Source organism: Mustela erminea, chromosome 13 (genome assembly GCF_009829155.1).
Source record: "Mustela erminea isolate mMusErm1 chromosome 13, mMusErm1.Pri, whole genome shotgun sequence".
Lineage (NCBI taxonomy): Eukaryota > Metazoa > Chordata > Mammalia > Carnivora > Mustelidae > Mustela > Mustela erminea.
Window position 1 is genome coordinate 31,500,166 of NC_045626.1, and position 12,099 is coordinate 31,512,264.

The following is a 12,099-nucleotide window of genomic DNA, read 5'->3' on the forward strand; positions in this document are numbered from 1 at the left end:
TTTTGCAAACTTTACTTTGTCTCTGCTTTCATGTTTTATAGTCTAAGACTGTGTTCCACATTCACTGATCCTCAAAGGAGCAGTTCAGGTGTTTAAAAGCCTTGTGAAAGAGCCTTCCTGAGAACTGGGATTTGCCACTCTAGGAGGAAAGAGAGATAGAACTTATTAGCATAATGCATCCACTCCCTCCCCCACCCTAGACCCTCAGAAAGTCAGTGTTAACCTAGAGGGAGGCCAAGTAAAGGATGAACATCAGAACTGTGAGAAAAAAAGCAATTTTGGAGTGCATTAGCCCAGGCGGATAGGAGAAGAATGAGAGCTTATAGTCCAGGGGAAAATCAGAAATGAGGTTTTCTTTTCCTAAAACAAGGAGGGGAGACAATTACTGTGGACCTGGTTGGCAGGCTTGCTTTGAGATACTAATTCACGCTGAGCCTTACTCCTCACCCTGAAGGGCTGGTAGGGAAACAGGATTGTTGCTAGAGGGAAAATCAGAGCCCTGTTTCCTTAATTCCTCCCCAGGGCCACTCCCTGTGGAACTCCTTAATTCTGGATTTGCTTTAGGCATTCCACCCCACCAGTACATAGCCTGGGGCACAGCTCTACTGATAAGCTTTGGGCAGTTGACGGGCTTGGGAGGAAGACTCCCCATAGGAAGAATGGGGGCCTGGAAAAAGAACATTTTTGCCTAGACAGCTATAGAAATCTCTTATAAAAGACCTGGACAGGCATTCCCTGATATTACAGCTTAAATTCACTAAGAAATAAGGCTAGAGTTTGGAAGAAAATTGGAATCATTTTTTTTCAATCTATTTTTCTGCCTATTGACCCACCCCCACCCCTGTATGCAATGGTTGGCTTTGGCAATATCCTCCTAGGCTCAGTATGAATGTTCTTAATGTCCTAGGAAGTCACAGACTCCTTTGAGAATCGGTTTGAAGCTGTAAATTCTTGTGGGTGGGAAGAACAATGGATAAGGGACACAACCAAATGCACACAACATTTTGCATTGAATTTTAAAAGCGTTCATAAGATCTTTGAAACCGATTCTTCAGTACCCCTTAAGATTCTTGAATGTAAGGGGGCCTGGATGGCTCAGTCAGTTAAGCCATGAACTCAAGATTTCGGCTCAGGTCATGATCTTAGCCTGGGATCAAGCTGCTGGGGAATGCTCAGCAGGGAGTTTGCTTTTTTCCCTCTCCCTCTCTCCCTTCCCCCTCCCCCAAATAAATACATAAATCTTGGTTTAAAAAAAAAAAAGACTCTTGGATGTGATGTTAAAACCCCTGCTATAGACATGTACAAGCCCAGTGAGTCTGTGGAAATGTTTAAAATAGACTCAGCAATAGATCATTCTGCTCTAATGGGTGTGGAGCCAGCCTGCAAAGCAAGGGCTTCCCAAGTGTTGATGGTTATACTTTATTGCACACTAATAAGTGTCTAGATCCTTGTGCCTATCTCTGCCCATCTCCATGAGGCCTATAAGACAAGAGAAAATACTATTCCAAATAAATTGACCTCACAGAAATTACAGAATAAGGTGAGGGAGGCAATACCAATGGACAAATTAGCTAATGTCTTAAGACAGTAGGTGACATTACTGATTGTTGTAAAACTATGTGTGTGGAGAGAGGACACCTCAACGATGTGGGAAAGACCAGGACTTCCACAGTGCCCTAGGTGGGGAGTCAGATTTTAAGAGATGAGAGGACATTAAAAAAGCAAACAGAAATATGTGAAAACATGCTAGGGTGGGGATGAGACAGAGAAGAATAATCCTAAATAAACTAATAGGATAATGGCAAGAAGACATGACCAGGTAGAGATATCCCTGGATATCCTAAGAGATTCTTACTGTTTTATTGAATGGGGTTATGAAGAACCATGAGAGCTAACCAGAGAATCATCAACTATATCCAAACAAATGGGAGAACTATTTCAGGTTTCCAAAAAGGACCAACCTACAGTTTAAGCTACTGTAGAACTCATTGCCATCAGTTGATCACAAGTCTAGGAAGAGACGGCCAAAGGAAATTAAAAAAAAAAAAGTCTTCACCAATGAGGAGTAAAACCAAGTCTCATTTAATACAGGAGCCATAGATACTTGGAAAGTTCAAACAAGAGTAATCAACATATTTCTTGCACTTAAAATGATTAATCAGTAATGATATTAATAAGTCAGGTTGTCACTCTAAAAGCCCCCATGGAGAACTCCCACTGGAATGGAAGCTACATCCTGTAGCCTCACAATTGGGATGAAAATTGGACTCAATAATAGCAGAGGAAAGGAGAAATTAAATGTTATAAGCCTGATAGAAATGAGAGGGCATAGGCAATGAGAGTTGAAGAGCAAAAGGAAATTTAATAAGGGTAATGTAATAAGCTCTTCTGTCTGGCAGACACTGAAGGAGATGACTCCCCCACCGAAGGAGAAGGGATGACAGGGATGTCTAGAGAGACTGATTATTCAAGGGAAGCTCAGAATATGTCCTGAATGAGCTAGCTATGATGGCAAAGAATGCCAGGGTTGGGGTACTGATGATACTCCCTCATATACTTCTTCAGGATCCACATCATCAGCGCTGCAACTCAGTCTCTTATTATGTATTTTTAATATCGACTCTGATGGGCAGCCTGGCCTTTACCCTTGTCCCATCCATGTCATTGTGCAATAAAAGATTTGCCTGAGCTCCTCACACCTGCCTGTCACTACATACTTGGCGAAAAACAATGCTTTTGCTCTATAATAACTCTAGGAAGTCATTAAATCAGGAATTCTTATTAACACCATACAGCTGTGAAAATTGAAGTACAATAGGGTAAATGGGTTTTCCAAGGTTAATTTGAGGCTGGAATCTGAGGCTCCTGGTTCAGAGTTCTGCTAGTTCACCTTCTTGTTTTCTCTAAGAGTAGCAAGGGGAGCAATAAGGATTCTTTCCCCTCATGTTTCTAGTACAGATCAGAGAGCAGCATCCTATGCTGCTAGCTATCTAGAATAAAGTGCTGTCATAGTAAAATCTGATTCTGGCATAAAGCTTTACAGGGAGTCATTTTGCATAACAAAGTCATTCTGGTATCCCAGGAGGAATGGTCACAGCAATGGCATTTTGTTGATCTGGTTGCAACAAATAATCTACAATTAATAACACTACATAATAATTTCTTTCTTGGCTGTTCATAAAACATGCAGTCTCTAAAAGAGAATACTTGTTAGTTTATTGCTTAAGTATTGTTCAATTATGGCTTTTTTAAAAAAGCAGTTGATGAAAGAGTATATATTGTTAGGACTCTAAGTGATAAAGCACAATGTCCAGCTCTGTATCAGCCCAGCTCTTCCAAGTTTGGTTTCTGCTCTCAGGCATTCCTGGTCAGTTCTCCTCATCTTCCCCAGCTTTCATGTGTCACCATTCAGCTGCCACCCTAGAAGAGCAATAAAATGCTATGCAAATGGCAGTTACAATAAACAAATCATCTTGGAGGAGGAAAGGAAATACGGAGTTAAGTATATCAGAAAACATCTTTTCATTTCTGAAGTCACTATAAATTTCTGAGTGCCCTATAAATATTTGATGGATTTTTTTGTTTTGTTTTGTTTTGTTTTTAGCTCCAGCTCATGCCAAGGGTAAATATGGTTCTCAGAAAAAATCATTACAAGATGAAATACTATGAATTTTTTTTGCAGCATTGCTATAATGAAATGCGATTGGTATCTCTTTTCTTGGTATACTCTTATGCAGAATTAGAAAACAGTCAGTTAATCCTACCCTTCTGCCATACTTGGGAATTTTTTTGAACAATGTCTGTTAACTTTTCCTTTCCTTTCCTTAACCTTTCTCCAAAGTGCTCTTTGGTCTTTGTCTGTCTTAAATATTTATCTGCAGGTGCATCTAGACATTATACATGTATGTGTCGGTTTATTTTGTAATGTGTTTAGATTGAAATATTGTCAAAAAAGAACTGGGTGAGGGAGGGCCAGATTATAAAATGCAGTCAACGTTCATTCATTGATTTCGTTTGGGCTTCGAAAGCATGGTTGTTACAGCCTTCAGTGGAAATAGCAATCCAAGACTAAAAATTAGAACAATCATAATACTCAAGGCCACAATCCCACTGAGTGCCCAATTGAGCTAAATGACTGACCTGTAGTACCTTAGTGAACTCCCCTTAGCATCCATATATGGTGGGTGCTACTATTTCACCCTGCAGACTTAAGGAAAATACAGGCTAAGAGAGGTAAGTTCCATTGCACAGAATATGCAAGTAGAACTTAAAGTGGAAGTTAAACCTAGATTTGTTCTCCTGCAAACTGTTTTAAACATGGGAAAACTTAGTCAAGGGAGGTTAAGAACGAGCAAACTACTGCATGATAGAGGGTGTATTTAGGAGAAACAATGCTCTTTTTCTGAATTAAAATAGGGTAGTACAGATAAGATTTGAGCTTTGAAATTTTAGACCAGTATTTCTCAGTCTTTTTTGATTATTAGCCTTCCCTTCCATGGAGCCTTTAGAAAATGTTTCCTAATTGCTCGCTCCATGAAATGTTCATTTGATAATATACTGTTTTCTGTATAGTACTATATGTCTATCTGCGCTTCATACATAGAGAGAGTAAAAGTTTATTCATCCTCAGGAACCAATGTATATTTCTGTTGAGAATGCAAGTTCTAGAATTATATATGTAGTGATAGGAAAGTCTTAGTATTCAAATATATAGATCTCAGAGTAGTAACAAAAATCTTTAATCTTTACATTTCTATTCTTCTTTTAACTGTAATTAAAGGCTTTTAATCAATATATAGAATTTCCCTTAATAAATTTTTAAACATATTTAATTGACTATTTGTTACTTTGGTTCATTATCAGCATGTTAAAACATAAGGAAAATACTGGTTAGAACTAAATTCACCTACACAGATGCTACTGTTACCTGAAATGAAGACACAATCTTTGTTAGCAAGATTTCAAACATTAAGAGAAATGAAAAAATAAAAAGAAAAGCCTTCAGTATAAAACAATCACCATTCACTAAACAAACTTTATATGCACTAATAGATTACACACATACCTTCAATTTTTGCAGTGCAAAAGCATAAACTCTTTAGTACTGGCTTGCCTGAAATTTATATATTTTCTTTTCATGTTTGCATTGCTGTAGTTTTACTGGTTTGGGCCCCTTTTGCTCTCTTTCTAGTTTTAACTTAGTCTGAATTGCTTCATCTTTACTTCTCTAAAACTCTTAAAATTCCAAGAAAGCATCATCATTTTCTATCCTCAGAATCTAAAGTATTATTATTTTAAGTCCTCTGGATGCAACTTCATAATTTATTTCATCCCTTACTCTTGATCTTTTGTGTGATCCTAAAGTTGCTATTCATTTCTATGTAGTGAGAACCTTCTGCCATGTCACAGCACTATCCCAGACCTAGGAGGTGGCAAGTACACAAGTCAGGCATGGCTCCTAAATGTGGGAAAAGGATGGTAGAGTTAGGGAAAGCCAAGACATGACCTTTAGACATGAGTTTGAGATAAGTCATGGCTTTTGAAGTTAGGATGCTCTATCCCTTCTTATTTTTATGACTTTAAAAAATTCATTCAATCTCTGCCCACCTCGGTTTCCTCCTATAATAAATAGTACCGCTCCGCCTCCTGCTGCTACTACTACTACCTTTAATAACAATGGTTGTTATTACTAAATAATAATAATAACAACAACAACAACATTTATGAGATAATTGCCACATGCCAGATGTTACACTCATTTAATCAACACAGGGATTCCTGAAATATGGACCATGATTATCTGCATTTTATAGATGAAGCCAAAGCAACGAAAATATAGTCCTCCTGAAAGGGATGGCAGGGCTAGAAAATAACAGAAGGAGATTTGAACACAGTCTTGAATCAAGAGCCCATAGTTGTAACTGTTACACAATGTGTACTAGATTAGATGTCTCCTAAAGTTCCTCCAAACTCTACTACTTTCCGGTTCTGTGATTTTCCATTATTCCATCCTGGTCTGGTTCAGGACTACAGAACACCTTCCTGCATTTAATGATGGTGAAAGCTAAGGCTTTCCTTCCATGAATACATGGTCTATAAAGGCACTAGGATATGGCCGCAGGACCACAGGGGAGTCACACCGTGCTACTTGAAAAAAAAAAAAAAAAGTCCTCTTTAATGTCTTCTTTAATTTCTTTTTCCTAGGCATGTTTCTCATGTTATTAGCCCAACAATTACTGACTGACTGTTAACCATCACGAAAAATTGGGAGAAAGAAAAGTGGGGTGGAAGGAAGAAAAAGAGAGAAAAGGGGAGAGAAATAATCACCAAAATGGCATATATTCACAGAGAGACAAAGAACCATTATAGGGAAAAGAACCAGATATAAAGAATACAAAGATAAGGAGATAACCAGTGCATTTCCATGGATAAAATTTAGGAGAATTTTTATTTTGAACAATAATAAGTCTTGATGGAATTGGTACTTAAAAGCATGTAAGTTCCTCATCATATCTAACTCATGGCTGAATAGTTAAGCTAATGATTTGAATAGCTCCAGTTGACTTCCAGAATTTTATATAAATGGACTGGCTGCTTTTTTTCTGAATTAACTGAATCTAGTACTTGATTTGATATCAGAAAGACCCCATGGTCTCTGCCTTAGAGCTTCTGGTCTAAAATGTATGCCATTGATATAAGAAAAACACATATAGGCACAAAGCAACTTTTCTGTCTCTGTGAAAGAAGTTCAGCATTACTCAATTTAACGAAGTAGGTTTATTGAGTGGCTACCATATTCCCTCTTCTATATGGAAGGAAATATCAAGACTCTTTGGGGGAATACTATAAAGCATTCTTTGCCTTTGAAGAGAAATCTCGCTCTCTTTTGGCAAAGTTTACTCTTTGCATATGGCAAGTATTCCAAAGGTGTGGGCCGTGCCTTTTGTGCTAACTTGGGACAAAGCCAGAACATAACACATTTGGGTTTGTGTAAACTTCTTGGCGCCTGCTTCTTCGTTGAGGAGTGAGAGCCTCAGCTGGAATGAGCTACTCTAATTCCCAGCCCTTCAAACTAACCACCAGACAATAACCACTCACAACAGATATTGACTTTCCATGCATAAGGATTCATTTTATGTGCAAAACATTTCATAGCGTTCCAGTCACAGCTCACTGGTTGTTATTCCAGAAAGCATCTGTCTGAACCACTAATCGGGGTTTCTTAAACAAACTGCATTAGGCATATCTTACTTGGTTTTGCAAATTTCTTAGAGGAAGATAACAGATTTGAAATGGTTATGTATCATTATCAACAATATGATCAAATATGCAAGGTATAGTAAGTCCTATGGTAGGGAACTGTTTTCTTCTAAGATTAATAGTGATTTCATGAAGGGATAACATTTTCTCAAAATGTGTTCTTTGGAATACCTAGAAAAAATGATTTTTAATAAAATAACTCTGGGAAATAATAAATACTGCATCACTCCTAGAAATTTATTAATATGCTAGCCTATTAGGACATACATGCACGCACACACACAGACAGAGTATCAACAAAAAAAACTAGGGCCCCATAGAACTCTGGGGCAGGAGGACATCATGGGAACAACTGGGATTAGCAGATAAGAGACCAGCTCCTCCTTAAAACCAGCTCTGTGACTTGGACTCAATTTTGCCTCTTTAACTTGGTTTACCTGTCTGCCAAATTCAGGTAAAAGTATTTAACACACCAGATAAGCTACAGAATTTGTAGAAAGAACAGTTGTTAAATAGCTGTGAGAGCATATTGATGTGTAAGAGCAATGTGGACAAGTGATGTACTTCTGTAGTTCCAGATCTTGGCTTCAGCACAATTCTAAATGTATCACTAAGGTTCTTTCCATTGTTTGTAACTCTCATCTTTATAACAAAACATTTACTGAAACAACAGTGTACAGCTGGTTAGGTTCTGTAGACTGTGGTTAGCAGGATCTGCATGTACATTCAGATAAAACATTATACAAGTTTTACCCCCAGGTAGTAGTGATTGAATACAATCCTCAAATACTACATAATCTGACTGCTTTACTGCAAGACTTGATTTAATTATCTCTGTACATTTGTAAAATTTCTATGGTTCCTTTATGGATTTATGATGCCCCGGCCTCTGGGAAGCCCAATTTAGAAACCCAGTTGTTCTTCAGATAAGTGAAACAGTGTCTAGAAAAGTAACATTTTTTTAGGTTCCCCCTTGGAGTTTGTCCTTTAAAGTAGCGCCTGTTTGAGACCTTCTTGGTTCTGACCACTCTTTCTTTGGGGGATCTCACCACTCATCATACCAAGAAGCATCTACATCAAATATCACATTTGTATGTTGAGGTACAGCTGATTAGTGGAAGTGATGCTATGTTTTACAGGTGTAATGAAATACTTGTAATTTTTATTTTTAAATTTTCTTTTTAGATTTTTGGGTCTGTATTTACTGTTTGAGGTTCCAAGCATCATTATTGTAGGCCCTTGGAGACCTCAGAGTAACTAGAGGACTTAAAGTATAAACAACTTGTTTCAAACACTCACATTTTTCTAAGTACAGAATCTGTCTCTCTCCCACTGTCAGCCAGTGTCGCTAACAGAATCTCTTTACTTGTAGCACCAAACTCAATCCCCATTCATCAAGATGTTCTTAATGGATCTCCTCCATCTCCGTACTTCAAATTAGAGAATTTAATCCAGGATCATATTTTTCCATAATTGTTTTCTAGCTGGTAATCTTTGTCTTTCTATTAGACTGTGAATTTTCCATGAGGAAGAGCTGTACTTCATTATCTCCTTTTTCTCTCCCAAGATGGTCATGTCCTCCAGTGTATAGCGAATAGAACTTGAAGGTGTTACTTTAGATTTAAAAATCTCTTCTGGTATGTTCTGGAGGTACAGTCAGTGCAGTGTGTGTCCAGAGAATATGTGAGGTCATGTTTGGCATTCTTGCCCCTGGAGTCCCTTCTTCATCCACACACCACCCTGGGGACAAGCGATGAGAGAAGTTTTGCATGTGGCTCTATGTCTTGCATAGTTTTCCAGTTTGCTCTCCTGTAATGTAGGAAGTGTAGGAATCAGGATACAAATATCTACACAGTTGAGTATAGGGGGATTATAGAAAACCTGAAGAATGCACTTGCTTCTTTTCTGACTGTCGTCACAACACCTGATTTCATTTTTTTTTTTAATTTATTTTTAGTAATATCTATGCCCAACATGGGGCTTGAACTCATGACCCTGAGATCAGAGTCTCGTGCTCCACCAACTGGGCTGGCCAGATGCTGAGGCAGTAATTTTTTTTTTTTAATATTTTATTTATTTATTTGACAGACAGAGATCACAAGTAGGCAGAGAGGCAGGCAGAGACAGAGAGAGATAGCAGGCTCCCCACTGAGCAGAAAGCCAGATGCGAGGCTCGATCCCAGGACCCTGGGATCATGACCTGAGCTGAAGGCAGAGGCTTTAACCCACTGAGCCACCCAGGCGCCCTACAACACCTGACTTCATGAATATAGTCTCCTCTCTCCAGCTTCTGGTGGCCCAAGTTTGGCCTGGAGAGCTCTTGCTACAACTGGAGGTTTGAGAGCATACATCTGCCAATGGCCTCTCTCTCCTGGTACAGCCTTTTAGGCATCTGCAGTGTTTTAGGAGGCTGGCAGCAACCCCAAACCTGGGCAGCACAGCCTCTGTTGCTTTCTAGAGGTTTCTGGTTTGACTCCTGCCGGACTATTAGGAAGCAAAGACCTAGATTTATTTCAAAGCTTAAAATCTCTGGGATATGCCCAGGAATTGGAATGAAGTTGGATACTTCCAGATAATAGATTCCTGACTTCAACCCATGTGACCCTCCCCACATCACACTTTCATGTTCCACACACAGAGACATACACAGGTGCATGCAGGGATATGCATTCATACACACCACATATTCATGCCGGACACACACCACAAATGTGCCTGCATGTCACACATCCCACATAAGCCAAAACATGAACAGCACATGAATTCATCACATTTATTACACATTCAATCACACACACACACACACACACACGAGAGAGAGAGAGAGAGAGAGAGAGAGAGAGAGGGAGAGAATGAGAGCTTATTGTTCTGTACCAGGGATGTTGTGGTAAGAGTATGCAGTGTGCAAGGGTTTAACCTGAATGCTAAATATACAAAAACTAATCCTTAGCTCCATATCTGTGCCTAGGCATATCACTTTCTATCTTTTAAAATTGTGCACACTACATCATGTAAAACTTGAACTTTGTAAGGGAGTGTTCCCAATGTATAGACAAGAATAGAAAATTCAGACATGGTCTGTGACATGTCCCAGTTCTAAAGGAGATGAACTAGATATCCAAATTGTCAAATGAAGTCTCCTTAGTGCTGTTTCCAAAAGCTATCATTTTGCCATTGGCAATAGAGTAAAGTTGGCAAATATATAGCCTTGGTGCCTTGTCAGTCTTGATGTTGCTGTCCTACCTTCCACAGGGACCTCTCTTTCAGGTGACCCTGGCTGTCCAGATCCCTCACTGTGAGAGCCAGGGAAAGATTGGAAAAACTCATCATGTGGAAGGAGAAATGAATGATGGAATGTAGTGTGCTTCTACTCCCAAGAGCACCAACCACACAGACTCTCTTGCTGTTTCTTTAAAATGCTGAAATGCTATAAGCTTTCACAAACACTATTTCTTCATCTAGGCCACTTTGTTCCTATTTTTCACCTCCATGTTACTACTCAGCTTTTGGGGCTTGGCTGAAATTGCACTTCCCCAAATGGGCTTTCCTTCACCTCACAATCCAAGTTAGATGTCCTAGTTATGCCCCACATAGCACTCTAGGAATTTTTTTTCTTAATTCCAAAGATACTTCTGCATTCTATGCTTATTTGCTTGTTTTCTGAACATCCAGTTCCACTGGTATGTATGCTCAGGAGAAGAGGAACAACACCTGGTCTTTGTCGTTGTTACTGAATCAGCTTCTAGCATAATGCCAGGTAAATGGTAGCCTTCCAAGGAAGATTTTTGAATAAATGAATTTGTGGGTCAATAAAAGAGTTCATATCTCTTTTCCCAGAGTAAGCTCCTTTCTCTATTTCCCATTAACATGTGCTTGTTAGGTTCTGCTTTCAGGAGAGATATTCTTTCATGGGTTTCAGGGAATTATAAATAATGAGTTTGGCTCAGAACTTCATGTAAAAGATCTAAGTCACTTATGGTATAAACAGGCTGTAAATGACAATTGAAACTCTAGATGGCCAGTGTGTCAGGGATTTTAGAAGGGGAAAGATCACACATGTGGTGTGGCTCAGGAGACACTGTGAAGAAGATATTCTTCATACGGGTCTTAAGATGGACATGTGTTGATTAACTGTTGGGCTCCTCTAACATACCCCATTTTCCTTGGAGGAACTGTTTCTCTATAAGCTTGATTGTGTAATTCTGGTGAGATTTTTCCAATCCCATGGACCTTGCTTTCATGTTTGCCCTGTGACCCATGTTTGCTCTATGACCATACTCAGCCATTCGTAGTACCCTACTCAGCAGGTCAAGCTGGCCTTATTAAGTTTCCTCTTTGGGGAAATTTTTAAAATTTAGAACTGGAAGATCAGGGGCTCCTGGATAGCTCAGAGGGTTAAAGCCTCTGCCTTTGGTGCAGGTCATGATCCCAGGGTCCTAGGATTGAGCCCTTTGTAGGCCTCTGATCAACAGGGAGCCTGTTTCCTTCCTCTCTCTCTCTCTCTGCCTGCCTCTCTGCCTACTTGTGATCTTTGTCTGTCAAATAAATAAATATATAAATAAATAAACTCTTTATTTAAAAAAAAAAAGAACTAGAAGATCAGAGGCCTTAACTTGAGGGTCAAGGAGTTGAGAGGAATTGAAGCCTGAGCTATTTCCATGCTGGACCTTGCTGTCTAAGAAATGCTTTCTTGTAATAAGAGATAAGTAAATGAGGTAGAGATAAGTCAGGCAGAGAGATGGGTGAGGAAGTGAATCAGAGAGAGTGGAAAAGTGAACATGAGGCAGGACATGATGACACCATGGGAGCTGGTGGACCTAGTGACCCAGAAACTAATTC